This window comes from Chionomys nivalis, chromosome 26 (genome assembly GCF_950005125.1).
Source record: "Chionomys nivalis chromosome 26, mChiNiv1.1, whole genome shotgun sequence".
Lineage (NCBI taxonomy): Eukaryota > Metazoa > Chordata > Mammalia > Rodentia > Cricetidae > Chionomys > Chionomys nivalis.
The window spans coordinates 17,081,773-17,108,848 of NC_080111.1; the positions used below are offsets into that span (position 1 = coordinate 17,081,773).

The following is a 27,076-nucleotide window of genomic DNA, read 5'->3' on the forward strand; positions in this document are numbered from 1 at the left end:
CCCAGTTATCTTTTTATACTTTAGCCCAATGTGCAGGTTGAAATAGATGGAATGCAGAAACAGATATGAGAATCTAGTTATTTTCATTAACCCAGATGCTAATAGACCTGAGAAAGGAAGAATTACATCGCTAAACTTATTTGTTTTAGAAAAATAGTTACTTTTACTAGCAATGTTTTATTTAACATGTAGTTGATTCATTTTTATTTTTCAAAGATTTGTTTACTTATGTTATTTTGTATGTATATATGCTTCACATATAGGCCTGTGTGCCAGTACATGCTTGGTGCCCTGGAAACCAGAAGAGGGCATCAGATCTCCTGGGAATGGAGAACGCTGTTCATGTGGGTACTGGGACTTAAACCTGGCTCCTCTAGAAGAAAAGCCATGGTGCTTTTAGATACTGAACCACATCTCCAGCTCCAGATGTATTGTTTTTCAGTGATCTCATAGGAAATTTTTTTTAAACAATACAAACGTTTTATTTAATAGTCGCAGGTCATCATTGGCCAAGTGGTGGATACTCAGGACCCAGCAGCAACCTCTGAGCCTCTCTTTCTGACTCCAATAGGGTGAACACGTCTCCCTCTCGCGGCTGGTGTCATCCATAAATTCCACACATACCTGCGTGCACTTTCCTGCTAACCGGTCCTGCCCAGCACTTTGGTTACCCTAGCGAGCTTGATGAGCTGCACGTGACTCGTGTCCATGATGGCGGCGATCAGGCAGAGAGCGGGAAATATTTTTAAAAACATCTTTAGCTAAATACTTGTATGTGTACAATACATATGAATATACTGGTCTAAAAAGCAAACGTTATCCTGGAGATTGACTGGTCTCTAACAGTGACGTGTTGACTCACTTTGAGCTTTCCACTGGATTTTAAGGGGTGACTTTCAAGGCAGAGTACACAAGCTGCTCTGTTGGGATTACTGAAAATCGTATTCATGGCAATCAGCGCCTCTCTGTGGCTTCAGTTCCCCTATGGTAAAGCATGCTCCAAAAACATCCCACGGAAAATTCCAGAAACAAACAATGTACGTTCCGAATCGAACAGCATTCTAAAGAGCAATATAAAATCCCATGCTGACCCACCCACCTGACCTGAGGTTTTCCTGTCCAGTGTTTGTTGCTTCTCTGGCAGGTTTATGGGTCAGGCTGCTATGAGATCAACCGTTGAGTCGGTGCCTGAATACCAGCTTTGGTGCTATCAGTGGTTTTAGGCACCCACTGCGTATCTCAGAACACATAACTTCAGATGAAGGGAGATTGTTCTACAAATATAGAGAAAATAAATGTCCATGGATCCTCATTCTTGAATGGAACTGGGCAGCGTGGAGGGACTAAAAAATCCCTGCTTCATACTGAGAAGAACACACAGGATCCTGAGCTGGTCCAGACACCAGAGATCTATGTCCAGGCTGGCTACATAATCATTCAAAACTTGAGATCCTTCTTGGAACTTCAATTTCTTACACCATTTATTGAGCCCATGAATTTCCACGAAATAATGGCTGAGAGAACTTCAGACATAAGAACATCCCACGTGATGTCATTTCTTAAGTGTGTCCACAAAAATGAATGACTGCCAGGCGTGGTGACACATGGGCTTTGACTCCAGTGCTTGGGGGGGGGGGGTAGAGGCAGGAGGATCCTTGTTTGAGTTTGAGGCCAGTGAACGCTACAGAGCGAGACCCTGCCTCCAAAACAGAACAAAATGACTGAAGTACATGTTGGGCCACAGTATTCTTTTTTTTTTTTTTTTTGATTTTTTCCATAATTTTTATTTTAAAAAATTACTTTTTATTTTACATACCTACCCCAGTTTTCCCTCCCTCTTTTTCTTTTTTTTCCTTTTTTTTATTAATTTATTTATTTATTAAGGATTTCTGTCTCTTCCCTGCCACCGCCTCCCATCTCCCTCCCCGTACCCCAATCAACTCCCCCTCTCTCATCAGCCCTAAGAGCAGTCAGGGTTCCCTGCCCTATGGGGAGTCCAAGGACCTCCCACCTCCTTCCAGGTCTAGTATGGTGAACATCCAAACAGCCTAGGCTCCCACAAAGCCAGTATGTGCAGTAGGATCAAAACCCAGTGCCATTGCTCTTGACTTCTCAGCAGTCCTCATTGTCCACTATGTTCAGTGAGTCCGGTTTTATCCCATGCTTTTTCAGACCCAGTCCAGCTGGCCTTGGTGAGTTCCCGAAAGAACATCCCTATTGTCTCAGTGTGCGGGTGCACCCCTCGCGGTCCCGAGTTCCTTGCTCGTGCTCTCTCTCCTTCTGCTCCTGGTTTGGACCTTGGGGTTGTAGTCTGGTGCTCCAATGTGGGACTCTGTCTCTGTCTCCTTTCATTGCCTGATGAAGGTTAATATCCAGGAGGATGTCTATATGTTTTTCTTTGGGTTCACCTTCTTATTTAGCTTCTCTAGGATCATGAATTATAGGCTCAATGTCCTTTATTTATGGCTAGAAACCAAATATGAGTGAGTACATCCCATGTATGGGAAGTACTCTACAACACATGGGCACAGGAGACCACTTCCTACGTATAACCCCAGCAGCACAGACATTAAGGGCATCATTGAATAAATGGGACCTCCTGAGACTGAGAAGCTTCTGTAAAGCAAAGGACACTGTCACTAAGACAGAAAGGCAACCCACTGACTGGGAGAAGATCTTCACCAACCCCGCAACTGACAAAGGTCTGATCTCCAAAATATACAAAGAACTCAAGAAACTAGACCGTAAAAGGCTAATCAACCCAATTATAAAATGGAGCAAGGAGCTGAACAGAGAATTCTCAACAGAAGAAGTTCAAATGGCCAAAAGACACTTAAGGTCATGCTCAACTTCCTTAGTGATCAGGGAAATGCAAATCAAGACAACTTTAAGATACCATCTTACACCTGTCAGAATGGCTAAAATCAAAAACACCAATGATAGCCTTTGCTGGAGAGGTTGTGGAGAAAGGGGTACACTCATCCATTGCTGGTGGGAATGCAAACTTGTGCAACCACTTTGGAAAGCAGTGTGGCGGTTTCTCAGGAAATTCGGGATCAACCTACCCCTGGACCCAGCAATACCACTCTTGGGAATATACCCAAGAGATGCCCTATCATACAACAAAAGTATATGCTCAACTATGTTCATAGCAGCATTGTTTGTAATAGCCAGAACCTGGAAACAACCGAGATGCCCTTCAATGGAAGAATGGATGAAGAAAGTATGGAATATATACATATTAGAGTACTACTCAGCAGTAAAAAAACAATGACTTCTTGAATTGGGCCACAGTATTCTTAACCTGTAAGAACAGTTCCAAGATCAGACTTTTAAAAATACATTTAGGTTGATCTATTATCTATCAGTTTGTAAAAAGTCACTGGCGATACTTTTGTCCTTAATGTGTTTTAACTGAGTTCTGAACCCAAAGTGCATTTTCTCAAAAGAGCAATATCTGAAAAATAAGTCCAAAGGAAAACATTAGAAATATAAATTTAGACTGACCCCCAAAATAAATAACAGTTTACAACTCATATAAAATGAAGCTGTGGGTCAGGGGCCCCTGAGACATGAAAGCTTTTTAAAATGAGAGATGATCTTCCTGCTTGGGTGTTGGGGCAGGAAAGAGATATACAGACCTTTAATGTTTCAGTCAGTCTTATGCTTCATTCCCTCAAACCCCGAAGGCAAGGGCCAGCTCAACATCTGTAATCCTCACACAGAAGCTGTTCTTCCCGAATTTCAAAACGTGAAAGCAGAAACTTTAATCTGTTTCTCACACAGATACTTTTAACTGCTGCTGAGCCTCTGCCCTTCCTGGGAAACAGCAGGGTTGTGGTTTACGACATTGACTCAGTGATACATCGAAGCCATCCAGTAACTCCTGATAGGAGCCACGGTGTGTTTCTTCTTCCGCTACAAATGCTGTGTATCGCCTAAGGAAAGACAATTACCCAGTTAAAAAGAAATGTGGACAAGCAGGGAGAGAGATCAGCTGGTAAAGTTCTTGCCTAGGTTCTGGGTTTGATCTTCCCGGAGCTCATATTGAAGCCAACAAAAAATGGTGATACAATTGTAATCCCAGGGCTGGGGGGTCAAAGATAGGTGCATCCCTGGTGTCAATGGCCAGTCAGCCTAGACTGCTTGCTGAGTCTCAGGCCAAGGTGAGGCTCTGTCTCAAAAAAGGGTCACACCTGAAAAATAACACCCAAAGGTGTTCTCTGGCCTTCATATACATGATTACACATGTATATGCACCCCAATACATCTGCATGCACTCTCCACATACATGCATGCACCCTGCAAACCTACATGCACTCCCCATACACCTGCATGCACCCCACACATCTGCATGCACTCCCCACACACCTGCATGTACCCCACATACACCTGTATGTACCCCCACACCTGCATGCACCCCCTCACAATCTGTATGTACCCCTACACACCTGCATGCATCACACACCTGCATGCACTCCTCACACACCTGTTACCTCCCACACCTGCACGCACCCCCTCACAATCTATATGTACCCCTGCACACCTGCATGCACCCCACACACCTGCATGCACCCCCTCACATATGTATGTACCGCTGCACACCTGCATACATCCTGCACTCCTGAATGCACCTCCCTACACCTGAATGCACTCCCACACACATCTGTATGTACCCCTGAACACCTGCATGCATCCCCCACACTTGTATGAACCCCTGCACACTTGCTTGCACCCACACACACCTGCATGCACCTCCCCACACACCTGTATGCATCCCACACACACCAGTATGTACCCCTGAACACCTCGATGCACCCCCCATACACCTGCACACACACACCCACACACCTGTATGTACCTCACACACACCCCACACACCTGTATGTACCTCACACATACCTGTATGTACCCATGCACACCTGCATGCACCTCCCCACACACCTGCATGCACCCTCATACACCTGCATGCATCCCCACACACCTGCATTCACCCCACACACCTGTATATACCCCTGCACACCTGCATGCACCCCCATACACCTGCATGCACTCCCACACACATCTGTTTGTACCCCTGCACACCTGCATGCACCTCCCCACACACCTGCATGCACCCCCATACACCTGCATGCATAGTCCCACAAGTGCACCTGCAGACAAACATACACATAGAAATATGGCTAATATTAACAGGTTGTATCTTCTGGACCTGTACACATCAAGTGCTTATCTCAGCAGTGGCCCTAGCAGTTTGAAGAGGGACAGGCACTAGCATATGCATTTACCATAAAAGGCAGCATCCCAGGGAAGTGGGCATTTGTGCTTGGATCCAGTCCTGTGACCGAGCCATTCCAGGACTTGGGTTCTCACTATTCTTTTTCTTACCCACAGCACCAAAAGGAAGAATAATAATCCTGGGGAAGAAAGGAAGGGAAGCCCTTGAGTAAAATATTTAAGGACAAGTGACAGTCTTCAGAAAATTAGTTTAACAGTTGATAACACTTCTAGCTTTTATTAAAAACTCACTTGATTTACACTTGATTGGCTTAACATCTAGTTTAATTTGTTGTGCCTTCATTTACAAAGGGCAAAAAGCTGCCTTTACCTGTTCCCTTTGTAGCTGTATCGGGGCAAGCTCTTGGGATTTTTCAGTATGATAGAGATGTATGTAAACAGTGGTGTCTGGGAGATGGCTTAGTCAGCCATGCAAGTCCGAGACCTGAGTTTATAACACTGTTATAGACCATCAGAGCCTGTTGTTTACAACACGGCCAGCTGTGGAGGTGTGTACTTACAGTTTGAGATCTGAGAAAGCAGGGACAAGGGGACTGCTGGGAATTCCAGGCCTGCCAGCTTAGCCTATTGATAAGTTTCAAGCCAGCGAGAGACCCTAGGTAGATGTCATCTGAAGAGCAATATGTGACTTTCATATACATGTGCATACATCACCTGTACCCCTTGCACACACATGGACATGTGCACATACCTACCACACATACACATACATACAAACATACATCATACATACATAGTACAATGACCTCTGAGTTCATTCTATATACTTAAGTACCACTGTAGCCCTTGTAGACAATATCTAAACAATATTTTCTTACATCTGAGAGGAATAGAGGGCTGAAGAAGCTAAGAGAATTATGCTTGAGGATTCATTTTAAGTGAACAGGGGCCGGGTGCTCTAAAATGACAGGTTTTCTTTTTGTGTGTGTTGTCTACCCCGCTGACCCTCACCCTTCAAAGCAGAGACTGAAACCGCTGCTCTCATGTCTCTGTTTGTCTGTGTCCTCCAGCTCTTCCCCAGTGAGGGCCTTCTAGCACTTGTATGCCTAACACTGACGTTTCTTTTCAGACTAAAACTTCCTGAAATCATGTGGGAATTGTGTGATTGTGGACTCGAGTGGAGCAGAATAATGTGCTACAAAAACCTGACAAAAGAATCTAAGTAAAGTAGCTCAGGGGAACATCAGCAGCTGAGGGGAGCGAGGTGAGAGATTGATGTCCTGGCAAGTATGCATTAGTTCCTTCGTTCCTTCTGGGGGACATCTTTCATTATTATTAAACTTTGTCTCAGGGAGTAGAAGGGCTCTACTGGGGATTGCCAGTCAAAATTTATAAAACAGTTGGATTATAGAATATATGAGGACAGAGCAGCTTTTGCTTAAAATTGAACACAAGGTAGACAATCAGTGTGTACTTGGTGACATGGCTATGAAGCTCAAAGGAATTCAGCGGAAATATCTATATGGTTGTAACTTAATCTATTTGTAAAATAAGTAGCATTGTTCTGGAGTTTTTGCAATCATTCTCACCTGCTTTTCTCAGCTACACTGTCCGATTGGCGTGACCGAACTGTTAAAGGACAAACACATATCCAGAAAAGCACAGGGCTGTGGAGGGTTGTAGCTCAGAGGGAGAACACAAAAGCAGATGATCCAGATTTGTGTCTTATCCCATGAACTTAATATAAAATGTTAAGCAAAGTGCTTCCGCCAATTAGAATTTCTTTTTTCTTTGATTGAAAATAGATATTTTTCATATAATATATCCTGATGACAATTTCCTCTTGTACCCAAAGTTTCCCCAACCTCCCCTCCCATCCAGATACATCCTTGTGGTAGTTTGAATGTAACTGGCCCCCATAATCTCATAATAAAGGACAGAAAGCCGGTGAACATGTAATTGATCAAGGGGACCATGTTCTAACCCAAACAAGGAGCAGAACGTGGCAGTTTGGCCACATAGTTCCAGCTTTAGAGCTAAGGATAGAAGAAATTTGTTATGGAATTTTCTCTGTGCCTAAAGAAAACCACCGAGGGCAGGCAGGCATGTGTCGGGGGTGTTTCTGAATGGCGGTCTAATAGAAAGGACATTGCATGAAGCTGTGAAGTTGAAGCCTGGATTGCCTTGGAGAACCTAAGATGTTAGAGATACCAGAGTCATGGGATCCCTGCTGAGGAGAGCTACTACCAGGGAGTGGAACCAACCCAAGAAAAAGAAGTGTGTTGAAGTCAACAACGCTGAACAGAGTTGAAGCTCTGAAGAGCATTTTGATATCAGACATGAAGATGCAGAGTTTGGAGTTTGCACAGCTGGATTTTAGTCTTGCATTGATCCAGCATTTTTTCATTATGCTCTATATTTTAGACTGGTAATGTATATATTGTGTGACTATATATTGGAATTATGTGATTTTTTTATTTTTATTTTATAGTTGATTACAGTTAAGAGATTACATGAATCTCAGAAGAAACTTTGAACTTGGACTTTTAAATATGGTTGAGACTGTGATAAACTACGGGGATTTTGAAGTTGGACTAAATGCATTTTGCATTGTGATGTTGTTACAAGCTAATGGGGATTAAGGAAAGGAATGTGGTAATATGAATGTAATTGGCCCCCATAATCTCATAAGAAGTGGCCCTATTAGGAGATGTGGCCTTGTTGGAGTGGATATGTCCTTGTTGGAGGAAGTGTGTTATTGTGGAGGTGGGCTTTGACGTTTTCTACGTATAGGATACCACCCACTGTCTCAGTGGGCTTCCTGTTGCCTATAAGATATAGGGCTCTTAGTTACTACTCCAGCACCGTGTCTGCCTGCATGCCACCATGGTCCTCACCATGATGATAATGGACTTCTGAAACTGTAAGAAATCCCTCTGAATTAAATGTTTTCCTGATTCAGTCTAAAGATTCATTGGGACAGGATTACCCCTTTCAGTCTGAAGATTTTGTAGAGGGTGGCCTGGGCCTTATCATACTTGGAAGATATAACACATGTCCTCCAACAAGGACATACACACTCCAACAAAGCCATACCTCCTACATTATATAGTAGGGTTACTGGTCTCTAGTAGAGACATATTGGTCCGTATTTAATGATTATCCTTTTATTCTAGTGTCTAGTCATCTGGGTTTGGGATAATTGTTTTTTTGAGACAGGGGTTTCTCTGTAGCTACGGAGCCTGTACTGGAACTAGCTCTTGTAGACCAGGCTGGCCTCGAACTCACAAAGATCCGCCTGTCTCTGCCTCCCGAGTGCTGGGATTAAAGGCGTGCGCCACCACCGCCCGGCTTCTTCCTTTTCTTTAGAAGTACTTTTTCCATGAAGGGCTCAGTAGAGCTCAGTGGTAGAGTTTTTTCTTTTCTAGCATACAAAAGTAAGGCTCTGAATTTGATCCCCAACCAGAAAAACAAGCAATCAAGGGTTAATAAGTAAAACAGTGACAGAATCCTGTGAATAAAACCAGATCATCAAGATCATTTTTACTTAACTGTCCATTGTGTGACATTGCTATTATATTCTCAAAGATCCCTGTTTATTTCCACAGAAGAGTTGCAAGCCTATTGGTTTAATTCTATGCTGTGATCTTTATGTTTCCCTCCACCCATCAGAAATTATTATATTGTTTATTAGATATATCATATATCTAATGTATTATAATATGAAGATTAATGATAGTTTGAGTAGTTTACATTTCAAATTAATAATATTGTAAAGTGTTCAGAAAGGAGATAAAGGGTGTCTACGAAAGGTAAATTTGAGAGTTATTCAAAAGCAAACTTTTTTCCTGAGGCAGGGCTTCTCTATATAACTCTGGTTGTCCTAGAAGTCTGTCCTAGACCAGGCTGGCCTCAAACTCAGAGATCAGCCTGCGTCTGCTTCCTGAGCACTGGGATTAAAGGCGTGCACCACCACCACGCGGACTGTGTTTATTTTTAAATGACATTCTATAAACAAATTAATAGAAGCATACTTTGGATCATTGGCATCTTATAATTAGAACTTCTGGTCCAAAGCTCATAGCCTGAGCTAGAGTCAATGCCAAGAGGTACTTCTTGAGTTGCTGCCAGGCCCTGACACACTAAGGACCTCTCTCAAGGAAGGCAGAATGGCCTCTCACTAGGGTGTGTGAACTGGATGACCCAGTAGTCTAATTAGAGGGAAGAGGACAGAGAATTGAGTCATCAAGTTGTACCATCCCAATCTTGTATGACCTTTCATCTTGGCAATAAGTTCCATATTGATGTTGCAAGTGGGACTTAATTTCAAACAGCACAACTCACTGTATAAAATTAGGGTATGAGCTTGGCTTGTTTTTGCCACTTTGTATCCTTAATAAAATATATTAATCTGAAGTAGATGAATATATAATAACTGCACATACCCTCATACTTATTAAGTATACATTTAAAAACATCTCAACTTTGTTCCTCACCAGAAACAAGTTACATGTCTCTTTATTCCTTGGTTTCTTAATAAAAGGAAAGAATCATGTTATGAACCTATGTAGGTTTTGTGAGGATTGCTTAATGTAAAGAATGAAATACACTCAGAAAAGTCCTCAGAAATATAGTAAGTACCCAGGGTTATATCTTCTTTTTTACTTTTACCAGTATTACAAATAAAGTTTAGGTCAATTTTAAAGGTTCATGGGGATGTTTTTCCTTTGACGATTTAGCTCTTCCCTTTCTAAGTCACTGTTAGAAGCTTGGTGAATGGTCTTTGACTTCTCAAAAACAAGGGTCCCAGTATTATAATGAGTCTTTTGGGGCTTATTTGTAGTACGTATTATGCCCCTAATCCATACTTTCCTTTCTTCTTTTGTTCATACCCTTAACTAAAAAGCTCTTGTTCAATTTTATGTTTTTTAGGTCTATCCCAAGTCCATTTGGGAACAGAAAACAAATATAAAAATCAACCAAAGTGTATGTTCCTGTTGGTCTATATGATAACAAGGCATTTAAAAGACAAGGTTGACTGGGCATGTTACCACACACAGGGGGAATCTCAGAAGTCATTTCCTGGACCATGAGGTTTTCTCTCAGGGATAGAAGTATAATCCCATTGATGGCAGCTGGTTCTGCACATTCTACAAAAAAATATAGTGTTTGCTTAAGTTCTTTTAAACAAATTTGATGTGGAATATTCCTCTATATGCTGCGAATATGTTTTTCCCCTCATTGGTTAATAAAGAAGCTGCTTTGGCCTATGGCAGGGCAGAATATAGAAAGCCAAGAAATCAAAGTAGATATGGAGGAGGAAAGAAGGTGGAGTCAGAGAGATGCCACATATCTGCCCAAGAAGCAAGGGGTAACAAACCACAAGCCTCGTGGTAAAATATAAAATAATACAAATGAGTTAACTTAAGATGTGATAGTTAATAAGAAACCTGAGCTAATAGGCCAAACAGTGTTGCAATGAATATAGTTTCTGTGTGATTATTTGGGTCTAGGTGGTCAGAAAAGAAAAGCCCAGTCTCCATTTACAGAAATTTGTCAGCCAATGTAACATTTTCTTTATGTTTCTAGAAATCTATTGGATAATTAGTTAATTTAGGAGACTAAAAATTTGCCTCTTTTAAGTTTAGGTTTTTAAGTTTCTGGTAGTTCACGTTTTGACAGAAGGAAGGTCGTGCCCTGTGACGAAGAGCCTGCCATCCTTGTTCAGAGAACAGAGTATTGTTTGTGATGGCAGCTATACATATCTGTTTTCTGATCTTTCTCCTCCATTTTTCTGGGCTAGGTTTCTGCCTCCAGCATTTTGTACTGAGAGAAATGAGTCCTCTGCAGGAGAGTTTTTGCTGCTTATAAGGATTTGTTAAGTGAGATGAGAAATAACATGATTCACCAGGTGTTGAAACTTGCTACTTATAGTCCCTGGGAAAAATACCTATTCGCGTAGTCAGAAATGTTACTTTTAAAGCAATTAGCACTTCACATTAGAAGTTGAGATGAGAGAGAGGAAGTGATAATTCCACCTACAGCCTCATCCATATCCATAAGAATGATTACTCGCCAATTTTAATTTCCTATCAGCCTGACCTTCGACTTTCGTCTATTTTTTATACCATCTATATTTCTATAATACATACTAATTAAGAGGAAAAATATAATTACTCCATATAATTACTTTTATTTTTTCTGGTTCATAATTCTAATTTTTATTTTTAAAATTTACTCAAAATTATAATTGCACCATTCCCCTCCAACTCCTCCCATGTAGCCCCTTGCTCTCTCTCAAAAAGCGGTTGTTGTTATTGTTGTTGTTGTCATTGTTGTTGTTGGTGGTGGTGGTGGTGGTGTGTGTGTGTGTCCTGAAGAATATTGAGAGTGGGAGCAGAAGTCTTCCTCAGGGAAGAGACCCTGCCCTCATTGGCTCTCCAATGCCATGTGGTCAGTCTTCATACCATACACATACAAATAGCACCGTGCAAACCAAGCAGATTGTATCTGCATGGTGACTTACGTTGCTATTGTTTGACAGGGTCTCTAGCTAGTTATCCTTCTCACTCTACCTCCCCTGATAGAATGATGTGTTTACCTCTAATTTCAACTTCCAGGTATTTCTTGTGCTGCTACACATCCAGTCAGTTCGGATCTTAAAGCACTGGCTTCTATAAGTGAAGGGTTTCTCCTTTTATTGATTTTTGTGATGTCTACCTACTGGTTTGGCTATAGTCTACCATCAGCATCTCTGGCTTTTTGTGATCAAGGTCTACCTTCTTCAGAAGCATACATTTAGATGATTGCAAATGGCTTTTCACAGTACAGTACTTTTCCAACACAATCACTAACACTAAATTTAATGTGGACTGGCATACAATAATTTTGACATATAAAATTTTGAACAGGGGGCTGGGACGATGACTCTGATTAACAACCACATGCAGTTCTGGCAGAGGGCCTAGGCCTGGTTTCCAACATTCACATGGTAGCTTACAGCGGTTTTTAACTATAGTCTTAGGGGATCTGGAGCCCTCTTATGGCTGCTACAGGCACCAGGCACACACTCAATACATACATACAAGCACTGTCTTAGTTAGAATTTCTGTTGCTGAGTAGACACCATATCCACACCGATTTTTATAAAAGAAAACATTTATTTGGGGTGACTCGCTCACAGTTCAGAGGTTTAGTCCATTATCATCATGGAGAGGAGTATGGTGGCATGCAGGCAGATATGGTGCTGGCTTCTTCTTGATCAGAGGCAACAGGAAGTGGAATGTCTGTCACATTGAGCAAGGCTTGGGCAAGAGAAATCTCAAAGCCTGCCCCCACAGTGCCTCACTTCCTCCAACATGGTCACATGACCTACTTCAACAAGGTCAGACCACCTCCTAATAGTGCCACTCCTTATGACTTTATGGGGGTCAATTGCATTCAAACTACCACAGACACACATGTAGTGTGCATACATGCATACAGGCACACATACAGTGCATATACATGCAGGCAAAACACTCATGCACATGAAACTAAAAAAATCTTTAAAAATAAGTTTTTGCTCAGCAGATGAGATGGTTAAGGCATTTGACACCAAGCCTTATGACTTGTTTTGGATTCTCCACACTCCTATGGTAGAAGGAGTGACGTATTCTTGTTGTCCTCTTGATTCCATGGGTGCCACACACATTTTCCCTGATCTGTGATTCCGGCTAGTATAAAATGGTATGTACTGAGTTGATCTGAATAATAATAATAAAGGTACCTGATGTGCCTTCTAACGTTGTCCCTCCATGTTTGCTAGATTATCATCCCACTACTATACATGCCCCTAGAAGTAAAGCTTTTCAATCCAGGACTGAAATTCTCTAACAGAGATAAATAGCATTTGAAAAACATTAGATAGACCAAGTTAACAGAGCCATGTGACTTGTTTTGAGAAGACACTCTTACTACCCCCGATGACTTGTTTCAAAAAGGAAAAGAGTGCAGAATCATTCACTGGAATTTATTTTTTCCTTAAAATGTGACATTAAGCTTTAAATCACTAGAATAAGTTTAACAGATTGTATATATGTATATATAATTGTTGTATGAGGGCCACTTGTTCATTCCCCGGCTGCTCAGCCCTAAAATAATCACACAAAAGCTCTATTATTTAAATAACTGCTTGGCCCATTAGCTCTAATTTCTTATTGGCTAACTCTCACATCTTAATTTAACCAATTTCCATTAATCCATGTATGGCCATGTTGCTGTGTCTGACCGGCTAAGTTTTGGCGTCTGTCTCCAGCAGGGCTACATATGTGGCTTCTCTCTCTCTCTCTCTCTCTCTCTCTCTCTCTCTCTCTCTCTCTCCTTTCTCCCAGCATTCAGTTCTGCCCTCCCCACCTAGCTAAGCTCCACCCTGCTATAGGTCCAAAGGTATCCTTTATTAACCTATGGTATCCACACATACAGAGGGGACTCCCACACCATATAATATCTATTATTATTCTATGTGTATATGTATATACATATATACTTACTCTAGTAAATTTACATATACATACATCTCATGTTCAAAAGACATTTCAAGCCGGGTGGTGGTGGTGTGCACCTTTAATTTCAGCACTCAGGAGGCAGAGGCAGGCAGATCTTTGTGAGTTCAAGGCCAGCCTGGTCTACAGAATGAATTATAGGATAGGCATGGACAAACATGTCTCGAGAAACCAAAACCGAACCAAACCAAATAAAAACAAAACAAAAACTCAAAGCAGAACAAAACAAAGCGATATATAAAAAAATTTCTCCTACCCTTACTCAATATCCTTTACGTGTTTGCATCTCACAGAGGTGCTCTTTGTATATGCAAACATGTACCTGTAGATCAGTGTTTCCACGCAGGACACTGTATGTCTGTCTATCTGCTCATCATGGGGGAGGCAGGACAACCTCTATCTAACTTTTTTTTCATTTCCAGAGTAAAACAATATTAATAGCCTTTCAATACTCTAATTAAGATAATAACTGTATTTTTCTGAGGTTTTAAAATGGGAGGAGATCCTCTACTTTATTTGGCAATTATCTTCTGCTACAGAGTATATGGACCCACAATGTACAAACTATGAATCTTATTCTTTTTTTGATTCCGAACAACTAGTAATCCACAGGATAGATATTATAATAATAATAATTTCTATTAAAACATCATTTCTGGAAGTAGTGTGGCAATCACCCTTGCAGTAAACTTTACATTTCTGGAAGTTCTGCTCTAAGAGCTTTTCAAAGATGCTACTCTGAATTTCCCAACATGAGACTCTTATGCAAAGGGATGCAAGCCTGTTCCACCAATGGCATATAAATACAGTGGCTCACATGCCATTGGGAACAATCAGTTTCAGCATTAATTGTAATTTGCCTGCTGCTTTTATTTGCATTCGTCCAGTAGGATAAGCTTTTGGTTGTGAGTACTGGCCATAACAGTCAATGCTGGATTGCCGCTGGGAACCAGCTGTCTGTATCATCTCTCAATGTCTAACCAGCTTCTTTCTTTTGTTAGTCTAGGTGTTACCAGTAGTCTATAGAATCACTGTGTATCAGTGGCCATAACTGTTGTGTATACATTTTCCTACTCAACAGATTATCTGAGGGATGACTTAAAGGCCAGTTGTGGATCAGACTGTCTATATTCAAATTGTAAGTTTATCTATTTTTGTGCAATCTGAGGTTGTGTACTCATCATGTGAAATTGACTGAAAATAATACCTATTTCATGTGATAGGATGGAGATATATCAATCATGCGGAATGGCATTTATCACACAATAAGCCTATATTTTTATTTGCTGTCATTATGTTTGTAATATATTTTGCTCCAAAAGTCTTTTAAATCATTATATAGACTGTGTTTATTAGTTTACCTAATGGCTTCTAAAGATTGCCTCTATCCGATGGATGGAGATAGAGACAGAGACCCAATTTGGAGCAACGGACTGAGCTCTTAAGGTCCAAATGAGGAGCAGAAGGAGGGAGAACATGAGCAAGGAAGTCAGGACCACGAGGGGTGCACCCACCCACTGTGACAGTGGAACTGATCTATTGGGAGCCCACCAAGGCCAGCTGTACTGGGACTGAATAAGCATGGGTTGAAACCGGACTCTCTGAACATGGGGGACAATGAAGGCTGATGAGAAGCCAAGGACAATGGCTCTAGGTTTCGATCCTAATACATGAACTGGCTTTGTGGGAGCCTAGCCTGCTTGGATGCTCACCTTCCTGGACCTAGATAGAAGTGGGAGGACCTTGGTCTTCCCGCAGGGCAGGGAATTTGGACTGCTCTTCAGTATCGAGAGGGAGGGGGAATGGAGTGGGGGGAGGAGAAGAGGAGTGGGGAGAGGGGGAGGGGAGTGGGGGAGGGGGTAATGTGTGGGAGGAGGGGGAGGGAAATGGGAAACGGGGAGGAGGCAGAAATTTTAATTAAAAAAGAATAAAATAAAAAAAAAGATTGCCTCTATCCTCTTATGCAAACCAATGGCTTTTTAAATTTAAATTTATATTTATTTCGGTGTGCTTAGAGAAGTAAGAAATAAAGTTTGTGATTTTCTCTACATGACTAGCCTGCTGTACTTGTATTGTCTATATTAAATAAACTCTGCCCTCCTCTGCTATCAGACTGCCTATATACATGGTTTTTCTTTTCTTTCAACGTGATTCCATTACTCCCTTGTTTTTTCTTATTGTTTTTTATGATAGCATTATTGTAGATTTTGATAGGCTAGTCCCATTTCAAGATTCCTTTATCAATAGAGTCTTCTTAGTAATTCTCAAAAATTTCAAATTATCCTTTCAAATGTTATTCAGGATATATATATATATCATTGTTATATTTATTACTAATTTGTATATAAATATTTTATGTACATGAATGTGTGTCTATATGTGAATGTGTGTGCCGATGTGTTTAAGTAAGTGTGTGCACATGCCTGCATATGTGTATTTGTGTGTGTGCCTGTGGAAGTTGGAGGACATAAATACTTATTAATAAGTTAATAATAGCATCAAAAATATTAATGATATTGATATTGGGTGACATCTTCAGGAATGTCATCTACCTCCTCTGAGACACAGACATAAATTGGCTGATCAGAAAGCCCCAAGGTTCCTCATATCACTCTGCAGTGCAGGAATTAACTATAAGTTCAGACCAGTATAGTTGGCTTTTTTTTTTCATAGGTTCTGAGTATTGAACTCAGGTCTTCATGTGTACATGGCATGCTCTTCTCCAACAGAGCTGTCTCCTAGCCCTGAAAACAACATTTTTGACAGTAGATTTAACTACTAGATTTGAGTTCAGTTTTGGCTGTCATTTACTATCTGTCTCTGGCACATCCTGGTCATTCAACGACTAATTACTCTAATGAAACTCTATGGAGCCCTTTTAAGTTCACTGAACCTGGCCATCTGTATCTACAGAATGACACAGTAATAACAGCTCTGTGTGTTTACTGCGGAGATGAAATGAAATGGATCCCTTTGCATACAAATGTTTTCTCAGTAACCGAATGCTGCAACAATGTATAGTGCAACATGAAACGGGAACTTTGACCACTGCACTGTGAAGTAGTGCATTGAATACTTGCGTGCTTCTGTTTCTCTGACTTTTGTCTCTGTTTTGTTTCCTTTTTAAACAGTTTAGCATTAAACACCAGCTGAGTAGGAGATACCTCAGCAGCATGGACTATTCATGGGGTGATAGCACAAATGCTATCTGGTCTTTGTAATAAAAACACGGAGTCCGATGTAGGGGTTAATGCTGGAAGATGAGAGAAGCAGAGAGGCCAGCTACTAGAGAGTTCTTTTACCTCTACCAATGCTCAGATCAAAGAGGCGATCTTGTCCTCAGATTGTCTCCTCAGAGTGCATCTGTCTCCATTAAACCATGGACTGCCTTGAGCTACTGTCTCCTCCTGCCCTATATCCCTCCCCCCAGCCAGCCATATCACTCCTTCCTCCTCCACCTCCCTAGTACTGGGATTAAAGGCACATGATCCCAAGTGCTGTGTGTGAGCTCTGTTTCTCTTTTAGAGAGATTCAATCTCGTGTAGCCTAGGGTGGCCTAAATAGCAATAAAACTTATTTTTAATATCAATAGAGCTTACTTGGTTAAAGACAAAGATACATATTAGTTTCCACATGTTTGATTTTAGGGGTTGGGAATTTGGCTCAGTGGTAGTGAGCTTGCCTGTCATACATGAAGCCCTGGGTTTGATTACCAGCTCCCTATAGGGCAGACATAGTGGTGCATATCTGTAATTTAAACACCCCAGAGAATTCAAGGTCAGCTCAGCTTATATAGGGAACTGGAGACCAGCTTGGAATGGAATACATTACATCCGTGTGTGTGTGTGTGTGTGTGTGTGTGTGTGTGTGTGTGAGAGAGAGAGAGAGAGAGAGAGAGAGAGAGAGAGAGAGAGAGAGAGAGAGAGAGAGGAGGAGGAAGACTTTAGCTGGAGCACTCGTCTATTGAAGGTCATTTTGAGGTCAATCATAGTTCGCAATGCTGTTACTCTTCACAGTCCTCTCTTCTGTTGGTGGTCATTGTTAACATTGTCCTCCTCTTTCTTTCCTTTTCCTTTGACCCGGGTCACAGGCCTGGCAGGACATGGTGCCACACTTTTATCAGTCACCCACTGGTGACTCACTCTGAAATTCAGTGAGAACTCTTGTCACACAAGCCCAGTACTAATTTTCCCAGAAAGCACTGTTTAGTGATATACAAAATTTAGGGTTTGTTTCCCAAAGTAAAAGTCCTGACCCCAAATAATCCATCAACCTGTCAGTCCTTGATCAACTTGTCCACTCAGGTCGAAGGGCTGGATCCCTGATTTCCTTTCCTGGGAAATCTTGGTCCCTGAGCCTTCTAACTGGGAAGTACTTATCACTTCCAATCACATGGAGTTTTCAGACTGTAATCCTCTCCATGGTACCTGCATGGCTCTTAAAGGAACTGCAGTTCACCTACCAAGGGATTCCGTCAGGGTGGCTAGATTGTGTTCTCACAAAGAGAAAATGAGGAACCACCCTTTTATGACATGGAGATGTAATTGGAAGAGGATTTCTGAGCACTATTTGAGAACTAGGTGTGAGAGGACCATGAAATGCCCCTTGCCAGTTTTCATAGCTTATGACACCCAAAGGCCTAAGGCAACTCACACTGACCAGAAAACGACTGTGAACACTGCTGACTTGAATTCCACCTTTACTAAAAGGACAAACAGCTAGCAATTTACACCACTGTGTGTGTGTGCTAAATTATAAATTAGTTTTAAATGAAAGACTTTTGTGATTGTCAATGTGTCAAGCACACTGGAGTAAGGTTGTGTAGACTAAATATTCACAAGTTGAATTGGTAAGTTGTGAAGAACTTGTAGACAGTCTTTGAATTAAACTAGGAAAATTCTGAGAAAGGAGGAACAATGCTATAAGAAATTCTGTGAGTCTTAGTAAAAATAATTTAATGTAAAAATCCATTGACAAAACTCTAGATTTTGTTTGAGAAATCTGATGCTTTAATGGTTACAAAGTTGGTCACTGTTAGGACAAAGTTTTATGCATTGGCTGTTTATGCTGCATGTTCTTGTGAAAAATAATAAGTGACAATTTTAAAGGCTTCAATTTAGCCAAACCACCATTTGTGTGATTCATAAAGTACTAGTTCATCATATTTGCAAATAAATTATAGCTGTAATGTCCAATAATTAACTTACATTGTTAGATTCATGAATTATAGTAGGACCATTTTATTGAATTATTGCATTTATGAGTTCTCATAAAACAAAACTCAAATGTGTTTTAAAATAGTATGAACTAATGAGAGCTAATTGTGCATGCAGAGGACTGGGGTCACCAGTGAGGGCCAACTGTGCAATCAGAGGACTGGGGTCACCAGTGAGAGCCAACTGTACAGAGGACTGGGGTCACCAGTGATGGCCAACTGTACAGTCAGAGGATTGGGGTCACCAGTGAGGGCCAACTGTACACGCAAGGGACTGGGGTCACCAGTGATGGCCAACTGTACAATCAGAGGGCTGGGGTCAAACATAGACCAGGTTCATTTACATATATTCATAAGTTCATTTACATATAGTCATAAGTTCATTTACTATATTCATACTAAACCTCTAGTACTAGGCATGTTATCAAAGCCTTCTCCAGTGTTTTAATGTCAAACTTGATATACTTAGCATATTCCTAGGGAGTTATATAAATGATAGTGAATTGGCTAGTCTGAAACTTTAAAAATTTCTCTTTGCAGTATCTCCTATTACATTGACAGCAAATATGTAACAGTGACCCGTTTTTTTTTTTTTGTTTGTTTTTTTTTTGGTTTTTCGAGACAGGGTTTCTCTGTAGCTTTGGAGCCTGTCCTGGAACTCCCTTTGTAGACTAGGCTGGTCTCGAACTCACAGAGATCCTCCTGCCTCTGCCTCCCGAGTGCTGGGATTAAAGGCGTGCGCCACCACCGCCCGGCCAGTGACCCGTTTTTAAAAAAAACATTCAAAGTACTATTTCTTTAAATTTTAAGGTAAAATTTGTAAATGGCCTTTTTCTTATTAAATATTAATGAATTTCTCATTAATCTATTTGGAAAAAAGATATGGTGCCAAATCAAGTAATTCTGGAAGCTTGTCTTTGATAGAACTGTTATATATTGTCTATGGCTTTAAGCTATGTTCATATTCTAGCCATTAACTAAAAAATAAAGACAAAAATATGTCATTGTGTCTTCTGGGAGAAAAATAAAGTCTCGTAATATCATCGGCATGGCAGTTGCTCATTATTGGACATTTAGCACTTTGTTGGAAACTGACCCATGACCCATTTAAGATCAAAGTTCATGCAACTGGCAAGTAATGGCAGCTTTATTGTGTGTCTGTGACGTGTGACGTACACAGAAAAGGAATTCATAGAGATAAATTGTTTGGAATGAACAAGTTCCCACTAATTCTTAAAAACTTTCTCAAACTCAAATAAAGACAAAGAATGAGAGAAATAAGTTACTAGAGGTAGCCATTTTATCCCCCCACCACCGAAAGAGGGGCGCACATTCCTAGGTCTTGAGCATTTTTATGCCTCTCAGGGAGAGTTTCGTGGTCTAAAACCCACACATTCACTAAACACGACAGATTTTTTTCAGTGTGCTAACTAGGCCTCTGTGGCCAGACTGAAACCTTAACTATGATTTTCTGTATTTGGAGGACAGGACATAAACTCACAATCAGAAATGTTCCCTGTTAGCTGCACATAGTCACTTCCATGCACACCCGTGTGTCATACGTGTGCAAACCCTGTGATAAGGGCAGCAAGTCCGACGTTCTACAATAGGAACTTGGTGTGGGAGGTCCTTCTGTCTATGTGTTGCTTTTATTGGCTAATAAATAAAGAAACTGCTTTGAGCCTATATCAGGATAGAACAGAGCGAGGCAGGGAAAATTAAAGAATGCTGGGAGAAAGAAGGCATAGTTGAGGAGAAGGCATGTAGCCCTCCCTGCCAGAGACAGACGCCGGATAGAACCTTGCCGGTAAGCCACAGACACATGGCGATACACAGATTAATAGAAATGGGTTAAATTAAGATGTAAGAGCTAGCCAATAAGAAGCTAGAGCTAACGAGCCAAGCAGTGATTTAATTAATATAGCTTCTGTGTGATTATTTTGTGTCTGAGCCGCCAGGAATGAACAAGCTGCCTCATACAACAGAAAATGGAAGCTCACTTTGGAGCAAGACAAGTCACTTACCTACACAGGTTTCCTTACCTCTGCCTTTCTAGGGCAGGGATGAACTAGACAGACATCTTTCTTCAGCAGGAGAAAGACCTTCACATGGCCTCTTGGGTCATATGGAGAGTTGCCCAGGCAAGAGGGCTTACAGTTGAGACCAGCATGGTGAGGAAGAAATACACTGTGGTTCATTTAGTATAAATGTTGGAAAAGTTGCTTGTTTGGGGGATTTGAGTTGTGTTGGAACCAGTCATACAATGTACCTATTCCAGACTCTGGGGCAGCTGCAATGAAAGCTGTGCTTTGAAAGTTCTTGTCCTTCCATGTTCATGTCGTCAACAGTTTAATCTCCAGTGCAGCAGGGTTCAGGTGGGACCTAATTGGAAAGGTTTAGGTCATAAGGGCAGAGAGCCCAGGAATGACTCAGTGACCTTATAAACAAAAGGGCTTCTGGGAAGATGTTTGCCATGTCCATGCTTCTGCTGTGAGGAACAGTACTCTACAGGGTACAACATCCAAGGCATAGTCAGTCAAAGACCAGGACCTCCCGAGCACCACATACCAGTGCCTTGATCGTGAAGTCGGTCCACGTAAACACCTGTTATAAGTTACATGGTTCTGTACAATCTTTTATAGTTATATAAATAATATTAAATTGGTAAAGTCCCAAATACTTATCACCTGGTCCTTTATAAGGAAAGTTTTCTAGGCCTTAACCTAATCCCTAACCTACAGCCATCTCAAGAAAAGTAACCTACTAGACTGCTTTGAGACAAAATTAGTTATAATTACATGAATAAATAAAACCTCAGTGGCTATGTGATATAATTTCTCTGTAGGAACTTTCCTTAGTTGTATGAGAGCTTCCTGCAACTTTAGCTGGAACTTCTCATTCTTGTAAGCCTGCTTTGCATTGACTGGACACCTGTTTGTACAGCCCTCTGTTTATGAAGCTTTGGTTACCCCTTCCTCCCCAACTCTACTCTCTTGTCCCTGGGATAGTTCTTATCCTTGAGTCTTAGCCTAAGTCTCCCTTAAGGCATTTCTTACTCACTGAGACATTCCCTAGCAGCAAGGTCACTGCCTCTGACTGTGTTCTACAGCTCCTGCAAGGGCCAGAATCTGTAACATTCATGTTGTCAATGTGTTGCTTACACAAGAGTCACATGTGTTTCTTCCACGCAGCTTTAACTCACTCATTTTGTATCATCATGGCTTGGTACGGTACCCGGAATACTATAGCTGAACTATAATTAATGAATTAAATATATTCAGTGTAACTGCTCATAAGGAGAACTCTAAACACCTATTCAATGGGGGGGGGGTTATAAGAAAATGTCTCAGAAGGTTTCTTTGGACAAAGTGGGCAGATCTCTTCAATTCTCTCTCTCCAATTCTCTCTCTCCAATTCTCTCTCTCCAATTTCTCTCTCTCCTCTCTCTCTCTCTCTCTCTCTCTTCCTGTGTGTGTTTGTGTTACAGAAAGCTTATGTTCTAAGCACTGATAATCAAAGACTGAATTCCAAAATAATTCTTTTTGCAGTGAAAAGTCATATGTTCTGAAAGCACCTATTGTTTTTCTGTCATCTCAGGTACAGTAAGACATTGATAATGTGGGTAGTATTTTCTCAGAGTATTTCACTGAATAATTTTCCCATTACTGAACACTTTTCCCATTACATCAGCATACATAGCATTGAATCCAACAATATTAAGCAAATCCTTCTTTTTTGTCTAACTATACTAGAAAGCTTTCAGGAAAAAAATATTATTTGTATGTAATTTCATTATGGGGGTAGCATGCTGAAGAGTCTAACAGAGACACTTAATGCTGTTGTTTTAAGGAGCATAGGAACCCTGGTCTCTGTTTGATGGTGGTCCAGACCTTTTATTAAATGAAATTAAAATTAATTAGGCTGAATTTTGTATTTTGCTCAGGGGAAGAGTACCTGTTTATAATTTGCCCTGTGTTTGGTCACCACCAAATTAATAATAATAATTATGATAATAATGAATAATAATAATTGTAAGTGGAGACTGTGCATTTGTTTTCTGACTTCCAAGACCCAAATAATCACACAAAACTATGTCAATTACAAAACTGTTTGGCTGATGGCTCACGTGTATTTTTAACTAAACCTTATATCTTAAATTAACCCATTTCTATTCATCTATGTATTGTCATGAGGCTGCACTGGTAATGTCACGGTGTCTGTCTCCTTTGGCAGCTACATGGCTTCTCCCTGACTCTGCCTTCTTTCTCCCAGCATTCAGTTTAGTTTTTCCACCTAGCTCTATTTTGCACTGCCATAGGCGGAACAGCTTCTTTGTTAAACAATGGTAATAAAACATATTCACAGCATACAGAAGGGAATCCCACATCAAATAATTAATAATAATAATAATAATAACAATAATAATGATAATAACAAAAACAAGTTAAAATTTACCTTGCTTTGAATGTTACTTGTGAAAATGAGCCTGTCTCAGCACTCACCAAGGGATAGTCTACATTGACAAGAGGACTTGACATGGGATGAGTTTCCAGTGGGAATCAGTGGAAGAACACATACACCCTCAGCTGACAGTGTGGATGTTTGCTGCTGGCTCTGCTCCGCATCCCCACCTTTCTTTGGGTACACTTCCCTCAGGAGGCCCACCCTCCCTCTGTGTGGGCTTCAGATGCATCTATCTCTGCACTGGGCTTTAGGGGAGGTGCCCCAGACTGGGACAATTGCCCTTCTATTGCAGCCACTGGTTTGAGGGGTGACACGTGACTCTCAGGCATTCCAATCAGATTCATTCCTCTAAGGATAAAACAAGCCTCAACTGTCCAGGAGCTACCATGCTGCCAGGGTTTGCCCGAGACCTATGACATTCTGGGAAAGAACAGTAAGAAGTAGGTGATGGAGAGCCAGCAGCATTATTTCAGCTGTGTCTGCGGCTAAAACTTCCCCAGAGCTTTTCAGTATTCGTAATCAGCAAACTGCCGTTTGATTAAACTAAACTGAATTAAGGTCTGCTGAGTTATAACCAAAAGGTTTTGTCAGTTCTAATCTACAAGTAATTCTAGACAGAATTTTTAAAAATTATCTGGAAATCATGTTTGTGAAGATTCCACAGGAGCTCAAGTTAATAGAAAAATAAAAGAAAGCATAAAGAGAATTAACTTGGAGATATTGGATATCTCCAAAAGGATTTGAAAGCAGCTTTAAAATTTAACCAAACCACCATTAACCATTCTTGAGACTAAGACGTGAGAGATAATATCATATTTTCCTTTCCAGTTTTAATTCCATAATTTGACTTTTGTATAGTATTTCAGACATGTTCATTAACATTTTGAATGTATAATTAACACTTAAGTGGGAATGTAATTTTTCATTACACAATTTAAGAGTTAATTCATTATGATAATTGTATGTAATGAAATAGCATATTATAAAATTGTATTAGAAACATTACATGTTTAATACAATACATAAAACAACATATAACAACAAACACCAGGGGACCTACCCAGTTAACCTGTCTTTTAAAAACATATTTAAAACTTACAATATATACTGAAATCTCCTGTATCTTTCCTTACAATCTCTCTTTCTTCTGCCTACAGGTAATCACCACTCTGAATTTGTTATCTTCATTCACTTTTTCCTACTCCACTGTATACCTGTGAATGCTTAAATAACAGATAGTATTATTTGGTGCCTACCTAAGCTTAATATCAGTGTTCATTTTCTTATATTTTGGTTGTAGGTCCAGTCTTTAATGGCTGAGCCATCTCTCCAGTCCAATAAGGGTGTATTTTCTTATATTGCGCTTGCTTTTTAAGCTAAACGTTGAATTCGCGAGAGTGACTCGTTTGAGCAGTTCTTCATTGACATTCACTATAGTAGATCAACTCTATTCCAAGTTCTTCACAAGCTGAGAACCTGGTGTGGGCTAAGGGATTCCCTCCAGTTATGAGGCTGCCCACTAACCATATTGGTCATGAAGACACAGCATACATGCATTCGGCTTGTATACTATGAGCGGCAGCACAATATTCTGAAGTTAAACACAGTCCAAGTTCCTCCTAGCTTTGAAAGTATTAATGGCTAGTCTTGTTCCCATATCTTATTTTAAAGGCTCATGAAAACATTAGCATATTAAACATTTTAATGTGTTGGCAATATTCACATTTCAATATGATTCCTTTCTTTTGAATCCCAAGTATTTTTTTATTAAAAGTTTTTAAACATACGTAAACATTCACCTAAGAAGAGCCTCACGGATCTCATCAGTCCACCAAAGAAGCTCATCACAGAGGCAAAGTTGACTCTCTCTGTTTCACAATGCATACTCTTAAGTATCTTTCTGAGAGAAATAAGTGTGCACATCTTATATAGAGCTCCATGGAAATGTTCCTGGCAGCGTCACTCATAGTCACAAAAGTGTGGATGATATACCATACATTAGGATATAGCTTTAGCAATGAAACAAACCCCATCTGTGGGTGTGGCTCGGTGCTTAAAAGCTTGCATACATGTGTGAGGCCCTGTGTTTCACATCTAGCCCCACAAAACTTGTAAAGTAACCCCCCCAAAGAACTACAGACACACTCAACAACTTGAAGGAACTTCAAAATATTGTGCTAAGCAAAAGAAGCTAAATCTAAACCTAAAGATGTTATGATTCTGTTTATACGAAATATTCAGAAAATTTGTAGTTCCTCAGTCATATAAAATATCATGAAATGTTGCATAACAATGATGTGTACATTGTCCTACTGATGAATATGTTGGAAAATTTGTCACCTGATTTTTTTCCCTTTAATATTTCTTACATCGTTAGCAATCATGGGCCATTTTGTCTGGAACTCACAGAACAAGGTGTACCATAGTACTGCGTGTGTGACTCAGGAGATGCAGGGACATGGAACAGGAGATTTCAATGCGTCAGCTGATAACAGGGGGACCACGGGTCTGTGACTTTATGTTATTATATACGCAATTCTGCTTGAGTTAAAATGCATGCATTTCAGGTTATATATAAAGATACAACATACCTGTATCTTTAAAAGCATATAATTTCATTTATTCCTAACAGAATAGAACTAACATCTCGAAACGCTTGTGTTGTTGTGGCTGTTTTTCAACAACTGCCATGATTCATATGGCCTTGAACATTCTAGATGCCCGAGGCTCTCTTAGATCCCAGTATGTCATCCTCTGAGATGCTAGAATTATGGGAATTTGTCGCAATGCTGAGTGGCATTTGGAAGTTTGTAGAAAGACAAATATGATAGAGGAATCAGGAAGAATAGAAAGGGTAGGGTTTTAAAAATGTCTGACTTATTTTTCCAATTTCCCAAAACCTATTTACCATGCAAACTGGTTTCTAGGTTCTGAGACCCATTGGAAGAAGCTTATGAATGTAGATGTGGGCACACGTGGGTTGGGGGAGACCTGGTTTGATTTTACTGTTTTATGTAGTTAACCAATAGCCTCAGAATATGTATTGAAAAGCCCACTGCTCCCTCTTTTTCTCTGCAGGGCTGGCTGCCATGCACTGACTTTCCATGTATTTGGGACGTCCCTGTGTATACTGTTCAGGTGTTCTTTCACGTGGCTCCAATAAACACACCAGTGACTTCAAAGGAACTGGTTTCCTGCGCTCAGAACACAGACCTGCGCATTTTGCATAAGGTCCTGCAAAAACATGCAGCCAGGAGTTTTCTTCCTGTCTAAAAGTCTCCTAAAATCTCAGTGATTTCTTTTACTTTCTTTAAATAATCTTATACATTTACTTTTTTTTCTGGGCCTAGTTGCTGTACATAAAGAGCTAGTTATTCCATCCTCTAAGGGGCAGATGCCTCTGTCCTTACGAGTTAAATTTTTACTGACATGAATTTTCACTATGAGAATACCTGGCCATTCCTGATGGTCCCTTATTCATAGTTATGCTTTTGAAATGTTATTTATTTTTTTCTAACTTTATTATTATATACTGACAGTTGAACATTCCAATACCTGAGGCCTTTGTGGACCTGACTCTGGCCATCCCCTCTCATTGCTCACTGGGACATCATCT

General features: G+C 40.5%; 1 pseudogene; it reads right to left on the reverse strand.

Moving 5' to 3' along the window:
• Positions 1-502: 502 nt before the first annotated feature.
• Positions 503-710, reverse strand: LOC130866765 (40S ribosomal protein S28-like; annotated as a pseudogene).
• Positions 711-27,076: the final 26,366 nt, after the last annotated feature.